Below are 21656 nucleotides of genomic sequence, written 5' to 3'. Positions count from 1 at the left end.
ATTTAAAAAAAAAAAAAAGAAACCACTGTGTCTGTGGTGCTCACTATAATGATATAATGGTGGGATTTGTATAGGTTTTTGTTATTTCTCATTCCTTAATGCTGATTGTACAGTGACCTCATTGTATCTAATGGTATTTCCTATTGGGTGTCTCAAGTTGTTATTTGTTCAAACATTTTAACCCGAGGTAACATTCTTGTGTAGCATGTGACATTGGCCTCTTTCGGAGTCAAACCATTGAGAATTTATAACATTTTAGCGTGTGCAGTGTTACAATGAGCATGCTATCTTCTTTTTTTGTATTGCGCCTTGGGACAATTAAAAAGGACAAAGGGAACTTTAAGTACCATGAGACCTGAATGACTTGTCATCAAAAGCATCTCCCTTCCTGGGGCCATTTGACGGTTGTCAAAGGTCCAATGTCCAATGTTTACATGTTTACATGTTTTGCCTCAGATTCTTCTTTTAAAAAAGAAAATCCGTCCTTATTATACAGGTTTTTGTTTTATCTATACTGTCTCCTACAAATTACATTTTTACAAGAACAATGAATGTTTTATTTGTTGAACTTTTCATTTCAATTCATAGGCAGGATTTAAGAAAAACGTGTTAATCTGCCAACTTCACTTGTTTTTTATGCATTTTAATAGAAATTGTCCATGATAACAGGTGGATGAAAATGTCCATAATGTTTCAGAAATCTTAGCCAAGTGTACAAAAACAAATACAAACAGAGATATATTCAGAAAAGCATAGAATGACACCCTGGCCACACATTATAACAGAGTATCATCTTATCTAATGATCTATGTCACATGCTTTATCCATCTGAAACTGTCCTGACCAGAATAACATCAAATACGAGTTTGTTGACTGTTGTCTCTCACGATCAAAAGCGCAAGTAGTGGGATGGTTGGGTCTAAAAGTGTCTTACAACAAAGGTGCCCAAAATCTTGACTACAGACACAGAGGACACAATCTGTCCACCCCAATGTCCCTGTTAAACCTTCATTAATTTAGTTATGAGGATTTGGATGTTTTGATGCACCTTAGCAGCGGCTAGGCTGCTGAAGAACACAAAAAAGCATGAACACAAGCCTCCTTGCACTGGCTTCCAGTCCAGTCTAGGATACAATTTAAAATACTGCTGATAATTTTTAAAGCTCTTCACACCCTGGCCTCCAGCTACATAGCTGGTATCATTCATCCCCATGTAGCCGTCAGGTCCCTCAGATCCTCAAGTCAAGGTCTCCTCCATGTCCCACGGTCCCGGCTTAAGCAAAAAGGTGACAGAGCTTTTTCTGTTGCTGGCCCTCAGCTGTGGAACCAACTGCCACCTGACAAGAAATGCCCCTTCAATTACAATATTCAAAACTAGGCTCAAAACTCACCTATTTACATTGCCCCCCCCCCCCCCGTGTTTTAATTGTCTTACTCTGCTATGTCTGTAATTAAGTGTTTGTCTATTGATGTCATCTTAGCTTAAATCACTGATCTGTCAGTGTATTTATTTTATTTTATTGTTATTATTCTGTGGTTAATGCGCTATTTACAGCACTTTGGTCAGTGCGAGCTGTTTTTAAATGTGCTATAAAAATAAATTTTACTTACTTACTTACTTACTACTTAGGACAAGCCTATTCCTTCTTTATACTCCTTTTCAAACATGAAATGTTAACTCATGTTGCTTATTGTTCACCATTATTATTGTTTTTTTAATCGTTTAAAATAAAGTACATTCAATTCTTAAACTGTTTAGTTACACTTTAACACAGGCCCAGCAGTATTTTACCATTAAATAAAAATAATAATAATAATACAAGCCTGATTTTATTTAGATCATAATTGTTGCTACATATAATATTGCCTTAATATAAGATAAATTACAGATTCAATATGATCAGTTTTGTAAATGGCCATAAAAACAAAATTATTTGTGTGCCTCTTCTATTTTTCCGTCGAGGTTTTATGGCGGCAGATTCTGTTTACCGTGCCTGAGGAAAATTCTCTAATGATAGCAATCTGCAGAATGTCCTTTAGAGTAGTTTTTGTGTTGTGGTCAGTATCCTTAAGTCTAGAGCATTTAGTGCTCAGTCCTGTCACCAGCTGCTTGCATGGACTCATCAGAAAAGAATGAGACGTGTGTGGGGTGGTTATGAGTGCAGGTGGTCTGCACATATTTCATGTCAAGCTTTGAAGGCTTTTGTGGTGTGGGTGCAGAATCGACATAGCATCTTGGGCTAATGGCAGAGAAATTATAGTATTAGGATATAGTTGACTACTAAATGACTACCATCTTAAATTGAGAAACACAAACCCACCTACCTCTCAAGTGGAGCTGCTGTCTGAGGGGCATGCATAATGTGCTTATTTTGCAAATCCGTCTGTAAAATACAACTCCTCCATGATATTTATCAATGAATGTAATCCAGACTTAACAGAAGCAGATTTCCTGTACTTACAATGCAAGTCCCCTGTGGAATGTCTGGAGAATCTGGCCACTATATCCACATTATAGCTGCATTAATTGATTTTTGGTCACTAGGGGCCAGAAAAAAAACTCAAGCAGCTAAACATGGTGCCCTGGCTTATTAGCATTCATCTTGTAAAGCTGATTTGCAATCTGTCATTGAATTTGTACTGGATTTGTATATGTTATGAATTTGTTAGCAAATGAGTGCTAATTGATTACACATCAAGCAGACACAGAGCATCTTTATCATGCAATTGTGTTTCTTACCCCGTGATGAACTGATATTCACTTTCCTTTTAGCTCTGCTTTTGTCTCCCCACAACCCCAGAGAAGACTAACTGCCTCCTTAGCTGCTTATTTTCCACTTTCTTTGCAAGGTAGTTGGTAACATTGTCTATCTGCAATTGGTTGCAGGGCAGGTAGCATACTGTGGTTATGTCAGATTTTTTTTTTTTTTATGTTGATAACTGCTGCCTGTCTCTGATGGACACGAGGATGATGACAGCGCTGAGAGTAAACCACAGCATATTTACAGACTGATGGAGGGAATGGTGAGGAAAAGTAATGAAGTGTTGTGAAAGTAGAAGGCCTTCCAAAAGCTTGTCAAAAAAACAATGTTAAATATGCTCTATTACATATATGTCTTGTGGTAAAAAAATCCAAAAGTATGCAAGTATGTTACTTACATCTGTACATAGTAGTCAAATGTTTATGTTCAGCTTTGTTTTCCTTGTTTGTAGCCCTATATCTATTTCTGTGAATGAACTTTGAGAGCAAAAAAAAAAAAATGGAGTCAAATTTCTTGTATATGTTCACACTTACTTGGCCATTAAAGCTGATTCTGACTGTGTAGTCCCAAATTCATTACATTTATGTGCCCCAAGGTGTGCACATTCCTTTAAATGAAATGCTTGAACACACATTTAAAACAGCATGGTTGTAATAGCAAGTTTCAGTACACAGTGACCCCAAAACTACTACACGACTGCACGTTAAGGCTCTCTCAAGTGACACACTGGAAAGTTCTGTGTTTACCGTAAAACTCTTCATGTTTTGTCATTTTTTGGCTATTATTGATTCCTGAAATTCTTATTTTCTTATTTTAAAATTAGTGTAAAAACTGTTTCCAATCTAAATCAAAAGGCTGACTGCACTAAAAGATTTTGTTTAAAAAAAGACTTTCAAGGTTTTCAGCACATTTGATTACATCCACAAATTGTAGGCTAATCATTGAGATTGAGCGCTTGGTCACAGCTGTTCAGAAGACTACATTTTAAAGTAACTTTTGTGCGCTGTAGCAAATTAGAGGCCATAATCTCTACTGTCTTATCTCTGTTACACCCCAAGTGGTGTTTAAAAAAAAAAAAGATCTTTATCTCAGCTTTTGTAAGGTAAAAACCTTTTTGTGAATTTGAGGAATTTTTTTTCTCGATTTTGCAGTTTCCATCAACATTTTCTAAAATGCACATCAAAATACGTTGATGGAAACATGACTACTGTGAATCAGAAAAATGCAGAAAATCAAAACAGCGATGAAACCTTTTATGGCTGAGAAGTTTTTGGAGTTGGTGTGTACATTTAACAGACTAAAGTTATTTTAGTTTAACATTCAACATTTTACATTGAAAACAATTTGTCTTTACATGCCAACCCAAACAGCTCTTCAGTTCTCACCGTGGCATCATTACACCTCATTTACTAGGACCCCACACCACCAATATTGGCTGTTTAAGGTTCACCCAAAGCCCTAGTGTTTTGTATTTTGTCAGACTTAGTATTAAAAAGCCAAGAAGAGATGCACAGGCTATACAGTAAGAGACCACAGACTGGTAGGAATTAGACTACAATATGATCCAATTATCTTTGGGAATATTTTTATAGCCAAATAGATTCCGTTTACATATGGTTTGCGTCCACTAAATGTCTGAACCAATTACATGGAGCACTGACTGTGACCAATTGTTTGCATAAGTAAATTAAGGCTGTGACTCAAGACGAGGCCACCGGCAGTGGGTTAAGTCTGGGGGGATGATGCCTAGCCAGCAAGCTGCAATGTATTTATATCCCAAGTCAGACGTGATCATATACAAAATGTTATGCATTACTTACATTCTACCAAAGTGTGTGGGGAAATAAAGTTAAACAAATGATACCTGGATTGATACCTTACAATTAAATGTCTATAATTATGCCAGATTTTAACCTACATTCTCTTGTCCACAGGAAGTGGAGCTGTTACTGTGGCCAATACTAGACGAGCGGCAGGATTAACTGCACAAGAATAAACCACACTGCCTTTAGAGAAGGGCAGGGCTCAACAGGACCTCAAATTCCAACAGCACAGGTGTGTAACAGTTTAATTGGCCCCCAGAGGCTTTTGCATTTAGATGCAAGTCTAGTCTATATACTCGATGTTCCACTTCTGCAAAACCTGTTTGACCCCCCTACCCTGAGGGAAGGTAAAGAGGCATTTGTGACAAGAAGATGCATTTTTGGAATTTCTATGGTTTCAAAAAGCTGAGGTTAATGACTACCATCTCTGGCTTCAGCCACTGATCTTCAGTGCATTTGTAAAACAAGACCAACTGGATTACAGAGTGAGGATACAGTTAAAGTAACTAATATACAGCAAAATGAGACATTTGCAATAAATATTCCCGGGCAGGGTTTCCCCCAGTGTAGTGGTGAGGAAGTATGGAAGAAGATTAGGGCCACATCTGAAAAAATACATTTGAATTCTGAGTTTAAAACATTTAACAAGTTTATTCTGACTTTTAGAATTCTGACTTTTTCCTCAGAATTCTGACTTTTTTAAAGTCTAAACTAAAGTTTTTAAAAATAAAGTCAAATTTCTGACTTTTTTCTCAAAATTCTGACTTTAAACTCAGAATTCAAGTACATTTTTTCACATGTGGCCCTAATCCTCTTCCATAGTATTGCAAGCCTGGTGGCCTACTTGGTCTTATTTGCCGCTGACCAGGCCTGAGCCACTGGGAATTATTTTTAAGACATTTTTTAGGTTGGAAACGTAGACATAGTCACATTTTAAAATCTACAGTTAGATTTTAGCACTGACTTAATGTAAGGCCCTATGGAGTCTGTCTTATAACTTTTTTAAATTCTCAATTTTGCAATTCCGTCCATGATTCTGTTATCACAGAAACTATTGGGCTCTACATTAATGCTGCCATCAGTCTGTGACCGGCCCCAGCTGGGCCCCCACCAGGGCTAAACAACTTTTCTGAGGGAAACCCTGCCAGGTAGGTGCCAGAGAGGTGTTGAATAGGGTTGGGTATTGTTATACGTATTATACTTTCTGATTTTGGTATAGCATCCTGGTTCCAATTATTTTCATATTATATAAGTGAAAAAAACAGCACCAGCAAAACACCTTTAATTTCTGCAGGTTTAGACAGTTATTCATACTCATCAATTCAAAGATATTTTGTGATAAATGAAATAAAGACAAAAAAGGCATACCATGCACTATTTAAATGTTCACGGTTTGTTATTACTTCATTTTAGCTTTATCTGATTCAGAGGTATTATGACTACAGAATTCTTGCATAAAATGCTTTGTCAAGTTAGACTCATTCTTCCTTTTACATGAATTAGTCTCATGTAGTGAATGGATTTAGCTACAAATCACCATAGTCTTTTGTGATACTTTGTCACTTTGATATTTGCAGAATCTCAGGTCTAATAGTTTATACACACCAGCTGTCCGTCACGCCTCTTTTGTATGTCACAGGTACCGAAAGGTTTTCCGCAAAGGATACACCGGCAAGCCTCCTCTTTCCTTGTGAGGAATTTTTGAGACATCCTTCAAGATAACGTGGTGGGATCGATTTCTGTGTCACAACGGAGGAGATAGGAGAAGAGGAGGCACTCGTCTTCTCTTTTTATTCTCTGTTTAATCTTTTTTTATTGACTCTTTTTACTGTTTCTTTTGATCTGTTTATCTTGTATTGCTATTAATCTTTATTCTATTTTATTGCATATATTTATATGCTTATTTTGTCATTCTCATTACTATGTTTTGTGTCTTTTGCCTCTTTCTTTTATTTACCCAGTTTTGTCTTGCTAGGGTTTGACCCCACTGTTTAGCTGTCTGTTATTTTATTGACCTCTTCTGCCCTGCTTGTCTGTCAAAGAACTTTGCAAACTCAGTTTTTACGGTTCTATATGAATAAATAAATACATCTTGGGTGTGTTTTGAAGCTTGAAAGCTTGTCGTACCTCATCTGCCCTCTAGTTGCCTTCATTGAGTTTCCTCCAGAGACGGCCTGTATTGCCAGTCTTCTCATTATATTCTCACTGTACTTAATTTCCTTGTGTTCCTGGTTCCATATAAGTAAAACTCAAGGAGAAGTTTTCAGGGAACCAGACACACCTTTGGCATCTTTTATTTCAGAAGTGCAGTAGAAGGCTTGATTGCAATGCAGTTATCTGACTGCCATTAAGGACTGCATGGAGAACAACTTTTTTTTTTTTTTTTTTTTACAGCTCAACACAGAGATAGAAAGGTCCTTATCATTGCTTCAGATAGCATATCTTCTAAGGTTGGTCTGTGTATTGGGTCCTTTTCTTCAACTGTACAGTCTAATCTAAGAAATCTCTGTGTTATATTTGTTCAGTTGCTGTACTTTGATCAACATATGATATGTTTCTTCCAAATATGAAACATTGCTAAACTCAGGTCTTTTGTATCACAACCTGAGCTAGAGATACTCATTTATGCTGTTATATATCATCCCAGCTACTACTGCAATTCTCTTTCCACCTGCCTTAGCAAGTCAGCCGTGAACAACACAAAAAAAAAAAACCAACAGTTACAGCGACGTTATGTCCTTTTCATTGGCTTCTCATCAAGTTCATTTTAAGGTTCTTGTTCTCACACCTGTGTATATCTCTGACCTGCTCCATATAAACTGTAGGCCACTTACAGTAGGTCTTCTGACAAGGGATTACTAATCCATGTTCACGACCTTCCACTTCCGGGATTGCTCCGTTGCCGCCGGAAATTATGCTGTATATCCTTCTTTTTGGCCTGATGTCCGTTACCTTCCACTTTCTTTGTGTTGTAATTTTAAACTCCGGTGGATTTCTGAGGACTATGGTTAACTGCTCCTCAGATCTCTGCAGGGTAAATCGAGACAGCTAGCTAGACTATCTGTCCAATCTGACTTTTCTGTTGTCATGACCAAAACAACTTTTGAACGTACACGTTCCACCAAAAACAAGTTCCTTCCCGAGGCTATTTTGCAGTGGCACCGGGGCTTCCTGCAGCGCTTAGCGCCGCCCAAGATGATTGTGATTGGTTTAAATAAATGCCAATAAATCAGAGCATGTTTTTCTTCCATCCCAGAATGCTGTGTGGACAGTTCTGCAGCGCTGAGGAAGGTCTAGCAATGCGAGACTAAGGGCTTACTGGCCCCAAGCTTCTTGTCCCTCACACTCAATTAAAAACCAAAGGTGACCGTGTGTTTGAAGTCGTGGCACCGACACTGTGAAACTTTCTTCCTATAGTCCTACGATCTACGGCCTCTGTTAACGCCTTTAAAAAGCCGCTGAAGACTCACTGGCCTTAATCTCGTTTGTCATTTTTTTCTTTTTCTTTTTTTAGTTTTGTTATTGTTTTTATTGCTTCTTTCTTTTTCCTGTAGTCTTTATTTTTTTTTAACAATTTTGCTTTTGTGAAGCGCTTTGTGACTTTGTTCTGTAAAAGTTGCAATACTAAATAAACTTATTATTATTATCTATCCAGTTAAAAATCAAATGTTAATACCAGGTATCAATGGCTGGTCACCTGAGCCAGCTCAGTTTGCTAAATTAAGTTTCTGAGATGCTGTCACATGGACTGCAATACATGCATACAGCATTATATATATATATATATATATATATATATATATATATATATATATATATATATATATGGATCAGGGATAGCGGTTTGGATCAAACCGGATCAAACCGCTATCCCTGCAATCAGTGGAAAACCAGCTCTACCTCCTGAGCCACATGCCACACCGCTGTTCTCAACATCAAGAATGAACTTTTGTGCTTCAATTTTGTGGAGAAACTTTGTTCCAAACCACAAAACAAAAATTTAAATTTCGAATGGACATTTCAAGGTTTCCAAAGATATCAGTTATAGCAGCCTGAATGTCCAATATCCCAAGAACACAACCAAAACAGAGAGGAGGCTACAAACAAGTAACATTGATTTTTGCTTTGATAGCACAATACTGTACTGTAGATTAGATTTTATATATTTGTTTATTTGTAAGGGACAAGTACAAAGAAACACAGACAGTTGCAGAAGCAGTGTCTGGTGTACTGTACACGTGAACGTAAGGCTAATTTCCAACACCAGTCCCTACAGGATCTTTTTGACATTTGTAAATATCATGTCTGCCCTCCTTTCTTCTCAACACACAGGCACCACAGCAGTTGGTGGGCTAACCAGTAAAATAATAAAACAGTTTTTATTGGCCCACTGACTGAATAATCTAACTTTAAAACTGATTACTGTTGCTTCTTTGTTGTGTTTTTATTTGGCTTGTAAACTGGTAAAGAGGCATCATCAATGTATTGTGAAACTACTTAGCAGTTACTGATAATAACAGGATCTGGTGGAATATTAAACTTGACACCAATTGCTCCAAACATATTTTCATACGGTATTGTATAAGGTATAAAACTGTATGCCATCATTGATGATCAACAGATGTACAAGTCACATACATGTTTTTTGAATTGGAAGAGCAATAACTGTCAGATGTGGGGGATCGAGGGACATTACATTCATAATGGGTTCTGGAAGAAATATGGTACCTTTTGAGTAGGGAATACTAAACCAACTTTTACAATCAGATTTAAGAGGGCGCTGCAGGTTTTTATGTTCGCACCTGTTATGAAAACCTTTTCTGTGATTCTAGAGGAGAAATATGCATTATCATAACCGTTTCACAGGGCCTTACATATTCCATAAACATTATCTCACTTTCGCTCATAACTGTTTTCACATGATGTGTTGTTTGCAATTAACTGCCTCATTCTGTCTCCTTCCTCTTAGTGAAAACGGTCCTGGAGCTTTGCCGCTAATGTATTCCTCTAATGTGTATGGACTACTTATTTGCAGGTCTTCATGGTCCAGACGAAGTTGTGTAGTCTAGGTCCCAATCCCAATCTGAATTGAACAAAATTGAAGTCACCTGGTAAGTGCTTGAGTGCCGAAGGTTGCGAAATGGTATAAAAAGGAATGGGACAACAGTTTGTGACACATACATTACCTTGACGACGCCAAAACACATTATGTACAATTGTTGATTTGGGACTTTTTATCTGACTTCAAATTAATCAAACTTTTACTCTTCACAGCCAAGGCTCTTAAGGAACCGACAGCCTGATTTAAATGTCCTCTAGGCTCTTGCCTCACAGAGTGGACGACAGGTGGCCAAATTGTCAAATGATCAATTTACTCCTTTTTGTCTCAACAGCATCATTAAGTAGTTGCAGTTGCTCCTCTCATGTCTCTTTTTTTTACTTTAAGTTTCTCCTCTTCTTATTATCATTAGTGCAGTGCCTGTTCAAAATGTGCTTGTTTGCACCAGGGGGTAATGTATAGACTGTATAAGTGAATCCTAAACATCTTGATTACCCCCTGGTGGCTGGATGCAGTATAGTTCATAAATCCTGCCCCCTCCATGTTAGCAGATGGGACATGGACCAAATAAAAAAATCAATGTAAACGTCAAATATTTTTAACGCTGATGTTTGTTCATGTGTTTTTTTCTGATAAGTTTGGCATTTATTAGTTAGTTGATGATATAAAAAAGGGGTGAAACGTCATGATGTGCAGCTGTGATTGACTCACGATTGGTCAGGCGGGTGCATGGGCGGGATTTCGATACTGCAGCTCCACCGCCCAATCACTACTACTGACTCTGGCTCCAAAATTACAAGATGGCAGCGTTACAAAGAACTCTGTGACCCATCAGATTGTGTGCTCTGTAGCGCCATCTACCTGCCGCAAATCATTCTGTGACTTTGCTGGAAAAAACGGACCTGGGAAAAGGCACTAATAAAAACTATATGAAAACTGCGTTCTTTTCACTGTTAGTCTCGTTTGCTGTTATAGGTCATTAATGATCACTATATGAAAATTGCACAGTTTCAGAAACTGTGCAAGTTACACATAGTACCTTTAAGTAACTCTTTATAACCTTAATAATCATGACTGAATGAGCTACAACAAAAGTTAAAGGTGGAAAAAGAAATCCTATTGTATTATTTAAAGCAGTTAAGCACATAGCTAAAGTGCTTCACCAGAACTGCATGTGTGTGTGTGTGGTTTGATCAGATTTAATTGAATAGATGAGCTATTTCTTTTATTGATAAGCAAACAACACCACAACTGTCATCACATTTTGAATCAAATATTGCTCAATTCTGAATGAGGTATGATACCAGTGAGAAGATACCCACAAAAACAGAAAGCTCTCTTGGGATATAACCAAAACTAACTGACTTGACTTGTGTTTATGCATAGGATTGCACATGAAGCTGATTAAGAAAATAAGGACTGGGACAGATGATGCCATATCCTCTACAGATTATAAAGCATTTTGAAACACATTTGTGATTTATTGTTATTGTGGGTTATATAAATACAATTTACTTAACTTTAATATGTTTCATAATGATGTGGATTTTTAACTGACAGGTCTATGCATGTACACTATGTATGACTGTGTGTATTTTTTGTTGTATATTGCAACGTTCTTTATATTTTTGTTTCTTCTCTTTTTATTTTATTTATTAGCTCTTCACTCTCTCTACTTAACTTAATTGTATTGAGGACACCAGAGTTGGAATTGTCTGATGTTCATGACAGTTCAAAAATCATAAGGAAAACTGAATCTGGGCATCAGTCCAAACTCCCGTTTGCCCTCTGTGTATTTATTTTTCCATGTATGAGGAGCTTTTAAGGACAACAATAAGGATATCCCTGAAGTAAAACCTGATATATTGAACATCTAAACCAGATGTTCAACATATCAGGTTGTACTTCCTGCAACAGAAGCTTTCTCTGTAGCCAACAGCATTACATTTGTAGTACGCTTGGGCGGATGCTATGAGAGATGCAGAGAAATGAGATTGACATCAGTTACTCATTATATTATGCAAAAAAACAAGTTTTTTTATTTATTTTTTTTTATCTCAGTACATGCTTTATAATGCCACCTATCCTGTTTCTTTTTGTATGTTCCTAATTTCCTTTCCAGTTAACTTGTTTCCATTCCCCATTGTGCACCATAACAGGATTTCACTGCCAAACCACATGAGGGTGGGGAGTTTATATAAATATGTACAGTAGGGATTTCCAGTAACTCACTGAACATTTTAAACTTGAAAGCACGTTGCAACACATATTCTTTAAAGACACAGTGAAATAAAACATACATTTTTATCATACATGTGACCCTGCATTAATTGTTCTGCTCTGGTCAAAAAAGCATCATTGCGTATATATACTGTATATATTGAAATCCATCTGTTCTCAATCAAATTAAGTGAACACCTTTGTGTTTATTTTTTGAGTTATTAAGATAAGATAAGATGGACTTTATTAATCCCACACTGGGGAACTTCCTGTGCTACAGCAGCTCTAAGAACAAAATGTGAACACATTAGAATAACACAAATACACATTAAATAGACATAGGAGAACAAATATACAGAAAGTATAATAAGAAATAGAAAAAAAAAATAGAATTAGTTATAATAACAATAGTAATAATACAAACAGTCTTGTGTAGGGGGTGAGAGGTGTTGCCCATGATTGATGCCAGCCTGGCTAACATCCTCCTCTCCCCCACCTCCTCTATGGTGTCCAGAGAGCAGACCAGAACAGAGCCAGCCCTCTTCACCAGTCTGTTTAGCCTTCTCCTGTCCCTCTCTGTGCTCCAAGCTCCCTAGCAAGCTACTGCATAAAATATTGCAGACGTCACCACAGTGTCAAAAAAGGTTTTTAAACAAGAGTCCTGCACACACCAAAGGACCTCATCTTCTTCAGCAGACGGCTTTGGCCCTTTTTGTACAGGATGTCTATGTTTTTGGACCAGTCCAGTTTATTGTTGAGGTGAACACCCAGGTATTTGTATGTCTCCACCATCTCGATGTCGACACCGCACCATCTCGATGTCGACACCCTGGATGTTCAGTGGAGTAGTACCGGGCGGCCTCCTGTGAACAACCACCATCTCCTTTTGTCTTGCTGGCGTTGATGTGAAGGTGGTTTGACTCACATCAGTTGACAAAGTCCCAGATGACCTCCTGGTATTCCTGATCATTCTCCTCTGATACAACAACAATGGCAGTATCATCAGAGAACTTCGAAGAAAAAAAGGAGCGAGCCATGTACCCTGTGGTGCGCCTGTGCTGCTTATCACCACATCAGACACACAGTCCTGGAGCCTCACATAATAATAATAATAATAATAATAATAATAATAATAATAATAATACATTTTATTTATATAGCACTATTCATGGTACTCAAAGACACTGTACAGTAAAAACCAGCACATATATCACATTAATACAGATAAGCAATAAAAGCAACACATAAAACAAGCATATTAAAAGCAATTAAAAACAATAAAACCAGTAGCTATCAGGTGAGAAATGTAAGACTATTGTATGTGGAAAGCTAATCTGAAGAGGTGTATTTTCAATGTGTTCAGGTCAGTACAGTCACGGAGTTCCAGAGGGAGGGGGCTGCAATGGTGAAAGCTCTGTCACCCCAGGTATGGTGCGTGGTCCTGAGTGGTGGAGAGAGGAGGTTTGCGTCAGAGGAGCGGAGGTTACGGGGGGGAGATGAGTTGGGAAACAGGGAGCCAGTGGAGGTTCTGAAGGACGGGAGTGATGTGATCACGGAAACTGGTGTGGGTGAGGAGACGGGCAGCAGAGTTTTGGATGTATTGGAGTTTATTTAAGGCTTTTGCAGGTGAACCATAGAGGATGCTGTTGCAGTAGTCAATTCTGGAAGTGATGAAGGCGTGAATCAAAGTTTCGGCGGCAGAGAAGGTGAGTGGACGGAGACACGCAATGTTTTTGGGGTGAAAGAAGGCAGTTCTGGTTATTTGGTTGATGTGGTTTTCAAAAGTGAGGTTGCTGTCAAAGATGACTCTCAGGTTATGGATGTGTGGGGATGGAGACAGGGTGGAGTTGTTGACAGTGAGACCGATGTTATGGGTGTTCTTTGTGAGGGATTTCGGGCCGATGAGTATCAAGTCGGATTTATTGTAGTTGAGTTGGAGGAAGTTGGTTTGCATCCAGGTTTGAATATCGGTGAGGCAGTTGGTCAGGGTGGAGGATGTAGCTGTGGTGATGGATTTGGTAGAAATGTAGATCTGGACATCATCGGCATAGCAGTGGAGGTGAAGACCATGTTTGCGTATGATATTTCCGAGTGGCAGGATGTAAAGGATGAAAAGGAGAGGACCAAGCACCGAACCTTGGGGCACGCCTTGTGACAAAGGAGCAATGGAGAAGGTGCAGTTGTTGATGTGTATGAACTGTTGTCTGTTGGTGAGATAGGAACGGAGCCAGGAGAGTGTGGTGCCACTGATGTTGCAGTAAGTTTCGAGTCGGGACAGGAGGATGGAGAGGTTGATGGTGTCAAAGGCTTTGAGGAGGGATGTTTCAGTGCTGTGTTGTGAGTGGAATCCAGATTGAAATGGTTCAAACAGGTTATTGGAGGAGAGGTGGGTTTTCATTTGGGCAGTGACAACACGTTCCAGGATTTTTGACTGTAAGGGGAGGATGGATGTGGGTCGGAAGTTGAACATGGTGTCCGGATTTAGACCAGGTTTCTTGAGGATGGGGGTGACTGATGCAAGCTTGAGTGTTGTGGGGACTGATCCGGAACTGAGAGAGGAATTGATGATCGTAGTGATGAGCGGGGCGGTGGATGGTAGACAGGTCTTAATGAAAGCTGATGGGATGGGATCAAGGCTGCAGGTGGAGCTGTTCATACCTGTGGTGAAATGTGAAAGCTCCAAAGGGGAGAGAAATGAGAGAGTGACTGAGAGGGTGGAGGGGGGGAGGCAGGTGTGGTGGTTGAAGGAGCAGGGGAGGTGGTCAAATTGTTGTAAATGGTGTTGATTTTGGATTGAAAAAATTAGAGAAAAGAGTTGCATTTTTCCACTGTGAAGGTTGTATAAATGTTGTCAGGGGGGTTGAGAAGTTTGTTTATTGTAGAGAAGAGAGTCTTGGGGTTGTTGGAGCCAGAGTGTATGAGCTGTGAGTGGTAGTAGGACCGGGCAGTTTTTAGGGCGTTTTTGTGTGTGAAGGTAGTCGGTATATGCATGGAGGTGAACTGTTAAACCGGTTTTATTGTCTTTCCAGCTGATTTTTGCGGGACTTCATTTGGTGAAGTTCAGGAGTGTACCAGGGGGCTGAGTGTGCGAAGGAGACAGTTTTAGTAATGATGGGAGCCAGTAGGTCGAGACAGGAGGACAGAGTGTTGTTGTAGTAGTCCACAAGGTGGGTTGGATCATCAGACACTGAGGGGGGGAGGCAGATATTGAATTGGAGAGAGAAGCTGAGAGAGCAGATGAATTTATGGATTTGAGGTTCCTGAATGAGATTTTTCGCTTGTCTTTTGGGATAGGAATGGGGATGTTGATGAGATATGGAGGTTGGCGCTGGAGAGATGATTTACTGTGAGACCAGTGGATCACACCACGTCGAGGATATGACCCTGAGTGAGGGTGGGGAAGTTAACATGTTGTAAGAAGTTGAAGCAGTTTAACAGTTCCAGAAATTCAGTGGCCGATTTGCAGTTGATGTTGTCGATGTGGAAATTAAAATCTCCAAGGATGAGGATAGAGGGTGATATAGCACAGAGCTGGGTCAGGAAATGCGAAAAATCTGAGAAAAAGGTGGGGTTTGGCTTGGGGGGGCGGTAGATAATGGAAGTGACGTGAGGACTGGGACCAGAGAGTGTCCTGGATGGCCGGATGTCCCACTTTTCAGCTGGATGTCCATTACCTTCCGCTTTCATTGTATTGTAATTTTAAACTCTGGTTGATTTATGAGGACTATGGTTAACTGCTCCTCAGATCTCTGCAGGGTAAATCCAGACAGCTAGCTAGACTATCTGTTCAATCTGAGTTTTCTGTTGCACGACTAAAACAACTTTTGAATATACTAGTGCTGTCAGTTAAACACGTTATTAACGGCGTTAACCCAAACCCATTTTAACAGCGTCAATGTTTTTATCGCGAGATTAACGTTCTTTTTGCCCTAGCAAACTTTGTAGATTTTTTTACATGCTGTTGCAACAACTAGTAACGTTAGAAAAACTACAACACCACACCGGATCTAGCTAGACCGGAAACAAAACAACAGGCACACCGCACACACTTGTTTGGGCTTGTGAGCCGGCCAAAGAGTAGTAGGCTAATGTTACGTTTCGAGTGGATGGCGAGCGCGAGACGCCGAAATGGATGCGATAAGGATAAGATTGTGAATGGAAAGTTTACTTTAAAAAAATTGCCAAATGGTTCCATTAACAAGACCAAAGTGATCTGTGTGTATTGTCGTTGTGAACTAAGCTATTATCGCAGCACGTCCAGTCTGAAATACCACTTGATGGCCGAGCACACAGCTGATGCCAATTCTCCGCCCCCTTGTCAAAGCCGTTACATTGTGTGAGAGATTATTTGCTCCAAGTGTGAATGACTGCTCCAAGTGAGACTGTTAGTGTGAAATTGAACACTACAGTTTGCCAATGTTGTTTTCAATAAAAAAACATTTGCACAAAGCAAGCCGATCCACTTTTCCATGTTGATAAGAGCATTAAAATGAGAAAAAATAATGGGACAAAAAGAAATCAAGGGACATTTAGAATAAATAAAAATGTGCGATTAATTGATATTAATTGCGAGTTAACTATGACATTAATGCGATTAATCGCAATTAAATATTTTAATCTTTTGACAGCACTAGAACATACACGTTCCACCAAAACAAGTTCCGAGGCTATTTTACAGAGGCACCATTGCTCCGTCCGGCGCTTAGCGCCACCCATGACGATTGTGATTGGTTTAAAGACATGCCAATGAACCAGAGCACGTTTTTTTCCCCATCCCGTAATGCTGTGTAGACTAGCCAGACCCTCCTCCGCAGCGCTGTGGAGGAAGGTCTGGCAATGTGAGACTATTGTGGAACTAGTCTGGACAGGATCTCCCTCCCCTTCCACTATCACTGTTATCTATTTTGCAAGGGAATTGTCGTTGTATCCTATAGTTAATCAAGGAAACTTGTGATTGGTTTAAAGAAATACAAAGAAGCCACAGTTTTGTTCCCCTATCACTGAATAGATAAGGGATGTACCAAGATACAACACTGACACAGCACTGTGGAAATACTGTAGGTCTGGCAATGCAAGGCTACGGTGGTATTAACCTTTGGACCCGTACAAGGAGGCATACATAAAAGTATCCAATAAAATGTGATTTGGGGCAACCAGCTAACCAACAACCCTGCCCATCATGGAAAAACAACACTTGAACTTTTAACGCAACTCAGTTAAAATGCAGAGACCATGTAGGTTCAAATCAACCCCTTTGTACAGGTTTTAGGCCTTTGCTGTTAAATGCTGCGCTGGGACCGTATACAGACATATCTGTTTTGTCAGATATGAATAACAATGTCTTTACAATAACATTTGGCTTTGATTTAATGGGTGGAGCTGGTTAATCAGTGTTGTCTCTTATTGATTACATTTAAAAAAAAATGTCCACATAGGATTGATTTGATTTATAGTCACTGTGTGCCCAAAGTAATTCTGTAGTCTTCTCTGTATTAATAACATAATATCACATTTGTTTTTCAACTGTCTGCATAAATATTTTAGTTTTTACATTAAATCCCTTGTTGGTCATTCTGCTCACTCTGTGCTGGAAAACCTCAACTGCCATAAAGCTGTTACAAGAAATATGTGTCCTTTGTGCATCCTTGTGCTTGCAGGCCAAATCTAATCTTTGGAAAGTAGATAAGGCTGCTCTAAAAGTTAGCATATTTGTGACATTATACAAAATTCATAATGTGTGTTGTAGTAAGACTCACTAAAAGATTGTCTATTAAACTATTTTAGCCCATTTAACACAGGTAAACAATTTATACAGAGTATAAACACCTACTCTTTGTGACAATTAATCAAAAGACTTGTAAAGTGAAAAGGGCCTGGTTGTAATGTTGAACCCACAGCCAATTATTACCAACTCTGCAGCTCTTGAGCATTTTGAAGTAACTTTTTGCTAGTTTAAATTTTAAAGCTCATTTCCATATTTTCTATGGTAAAGTCTCAGCGCTCTTATCAATCTGGTTTCCAGCAGGCAGTTGTTTTTTAGTAAACAAGCTCTTATAAATCCACTGTATGCTACCTGCCCTGGGCAGTACGTCAGTACTGTCAGTGTGTCTCAGACCAACATTGTCTATAGATTGAGAGAGAGAGAGAGATTTTGTGAATTCTTCTCCCGTCCTGGTAGCCTGGTTGACACCAAACCCTTCTCAGTTGTAACTAGTGGGTCTGGGCAAGCTTCATTCACAGCCCATTTCCAAAGGGGCATCACCAACGGACGCACAATTGGATAGTCCTTCAACCAATCAGACCAACGATCCGGGTGACATAGCAGCTACAGTGGCATCAACGGTTGCTGTGCTTCGGTGGCCATCATGTTGAATGTAAACAAAAAGCTGCTTGCCGTCGCTGCGCTATCGTCATTGTGTAAAGCCCGCCTCAACGGTTGTGATTGGTGCCTTGATTTGGAAAAATTGGAAATGGGCTTGAATGGGCTCTTGGCCAGACTGACTTACAGAGAAATCTCAAATTTGCCGGAAGTTCATCAGGGTTTTCCCAGGCTACCGTCCTCATTTTACTGTGTAGTATTAATAAATATATGTATAACTGTTGGTTCAGTCAGGAACACTCTCGTCATAGATTTAACCATTTATTGCAACAAATGGAAATACAGTTATACTTGGCGATGAAGGCTCTGTCCTGATGATGCTCCCTGGATCAGCCGAGCCGCATGCTAAGATGACAGGGAGCACGCTGCTGGGACCCCCCTGTACACAAGAGTGGGCCCAATCCAAGACATAGTTATGATGATACCCAAAACCGGGAAGGTGGAGGCTGGGGTGGTGGAGGCAAGCTTTGCCAGCAGCAGCGGTGTGAGGCAGCATTGGAGTAGCAGGAAGCAGTGAGGAATAGAGAGACATTTAAATGGACCGCCTGATGTAAAAATGGCTGTGATTGGTTGTGACTGGCTGGAATGATAACTCAATTAGGCATATGACTTCCGTGTCCTGCATGAACTAACGCAATGCTTAATTAATAAGTAGCGAAATTACGTTTTAGTGTTTAATTACATTCATAGTAGAGTTATAATTAGTTATTTAAATGGACGTTGTGTTAATTAATTTTTTTCACTTCAGGCTGTGGTGTGTTTTGCTCAGATTGTTTTATTTTGTTATGTTTTCCTTTGTCTTTTAACGCACTTTAACAGATTTTATGTTAGTCCCTGATGATCGTATCTGTCAGGTTGCCGTATAGGAGAAAAGGCAGTGTTAATAAAGCATTTGGCTGTTGTTTAACTGGATGCTCCGTATCAAGTAGGCTATTCAACCAGGCTCTGTAATAACACAGTGAAACAGATTTTATGTTAGTCCCTGTTGATCTGTCAGGTTGCCGTAGAAAGGCCGGGAGGGCCCTTAGAAACAAGCGAGAAAGAGGCAGTAGAGGATTTTAAAAGTGTTTGGCTGGTGTTTAACTGGATGCTCCGTGTGCGTTTATTAATTTGTATAAAACCTAGTTAGGCGAACCTTTGAACAGCCAGTTACAGCACTAATCAGAAGAAGCACTCCTAAATTTAGAGACCCATTGTCTATTTTTGCAGCAATGTTAGAACTGCCAGCTCCCTTGAAATTTGTGTTGGGTCCAGTGTGTGTTGTACTTTGATTGGTGTCTATGCATGTCAAAAAGTCAGGTCAGGTCAAGTCAGTTCAATTTATTTTATATAGCCCAATATTACAAATCACAAATTTGCCTCATGGCGCTCTACAATCACATGGAACACACTGTGCTTAGACGCTTGATTCGGATATGAAAAAAAACTCCCCCATAAAACCCCAAAAATCAGGGCCTTGCAAGCCATGTTCCCATTGGGCCTCTTACCTATCACATAATGGTTCTAAGGCCAAATGATTGTGAAGTAGTTATACAGCAAGCCACCTGATTTATGTGGCATGAGTGCTTTTTATTACTGCCTAACAGTACTGTGTATCCTTGTGACTGTTTGGTAACCAGGGAGCTCGTTAACCTCAGATGTACTTAGAACTTAGAAACTTAGAAATGTCTGGGAACACCACTACAATATTAAGGCTTTAGCTGAAAGTGTAATAATAGGGAGTTTGTGACACTGAAAATGATGAAAAGGGAGAAATAAAAGCCCACTTATTATCTACAGTTCAATGGCTGGAATTGAAAAGCTTCTGCCTGGTCTTCTTCATACTCTTATTTACACTGTGTTTAACACAGGCCAGGGCTGGTCTGGAATAATAATTCAGGCTAAAAATCGTTCCAACTGAGGCCACACTGCACGTTCAAAGACTTTATCTATATTACTGTTGACTTAACTTTCCTTTAATTCAAGGGCAACAGTGATGCAAGATTTTCTATTTTCCTGCCGAAAGGCAAAGTTTCTGTGTGCTATTATAGCATTATGGGTGGTGATGGCGTAGTGGATGTGACACATTCCTTTGGTGTGGGAGATCTGGGTTCAATTCCCATGGTGATATATCAACCAATGTGTCCCTCAGCAAGACACTTAACTCATAGTTGCTCCAGAAAACAGAACATAAACCATAAAGCCATACCTAAAGAGGCCTTCCATATATGACAATGTTCAATTGCATTAAAGCTGAGAACATATATTTGAAGATGTCTGTCTGACCGAGTTCCTTCACTTCCTTATGAACATTACTTTATCTGCATCTCAGATCCACACTTTTCTTCCTGACATTCACCGTTGAGACTTTTTAATTGTATAGAATCTGTTGTCAGGAGCCAGAAACCAGTTTTCACAGCTGTCACATTAAGACCAGTCTCACTTTTAGTATCAAATCTGAGAGTGATCTTTTGACCAAAGATGGAGGTATAAAATTATCCAATCACTGTAATCCAGTTATTGCATGATTTCCCTTATACAGTGTTCTACCACAGAAATTCTTGCGAGCCACTTTATCTAATCACTACTGGCTCCACAGAACTGCAGTGCCTACGATCCATTTGATTAATGACATTTTTTTATTTTATCTATTAATCAAATGACTACATGTAAAATGAAAGGGACTGGTCATACTTGTCAGGCCCGCTGCCTCTGTGTAGAAGTGTTTTCTCTCTCTCTCTCTCTCTCTCTCTCTCTCTCTCTCTCTCTCTCTCTCTCTCTCTCTCTCTCTCTCTCTGTTTGTGCCTCAGGGGTAAAGCCAGGTGTGTGGGAGTTAGGTGTCCAGCTGCTTCTCATCAGCCACAGTCAACCTCTGCTTCACATACCTGGTTCTTCCTCAACTCAGCATCAGATCCTAGACAAAACGTTTACAGTTAGTCTCAGTCCAGCCAACTCTGCTTGTTATTCTACTTATACGTTTTCAACCTCTTATCCTGTTTCTTGTGCCATCAGCTTGCCATTTGGACCTGACTCCTTCCCCCACTCAACTCCTGCCAGACATGGACCAAGGACCCGTATTGGACTCCTGAAGACCTGAAATCCCATTCACTGGATCCCACCACATGCCTGCACTGCCCCGCTCCTTCTTGGATTACTTCGGAGCTGTCCCCTGGAAATCTGGATTTTGCCACACTTGAGTACATTCAAATAAACCTTGTTATCATTTACTCTCCTGGCTCTGAGTACTGTCTGCATTTGGGTTCTAATAGTCATTCCCCCTTAACAGTACTGATGGACCAAAGTAGAATAATCACCAACTCTGCAGCTCAACAGCATTTTTAAGTCAATTTTTAATTGTTTAGATCTGTTGTCAGCAGCCAGAAACCAGATTTCGCAACTAACACTAACTACTTTGTCAAACAACAACTTTGTGA

Source organism: Sander lucioperca, chromosome 7 (genome assembly GCF_008315115.2).
Source record: "Sander lucioperca isolate FBNREF2018 chromosome 7, SLUC_FBN_1.2, whole genome shotgun sequence".
Taxonomy (NCBI): Eukaryota; Metazoa; Chordata; class Actinopteri; order Perciformes; family Percidae; genus Sander; species Sander lucioperca.
This window is presented reverse-complemented; position numbering follows the sequence as displayed.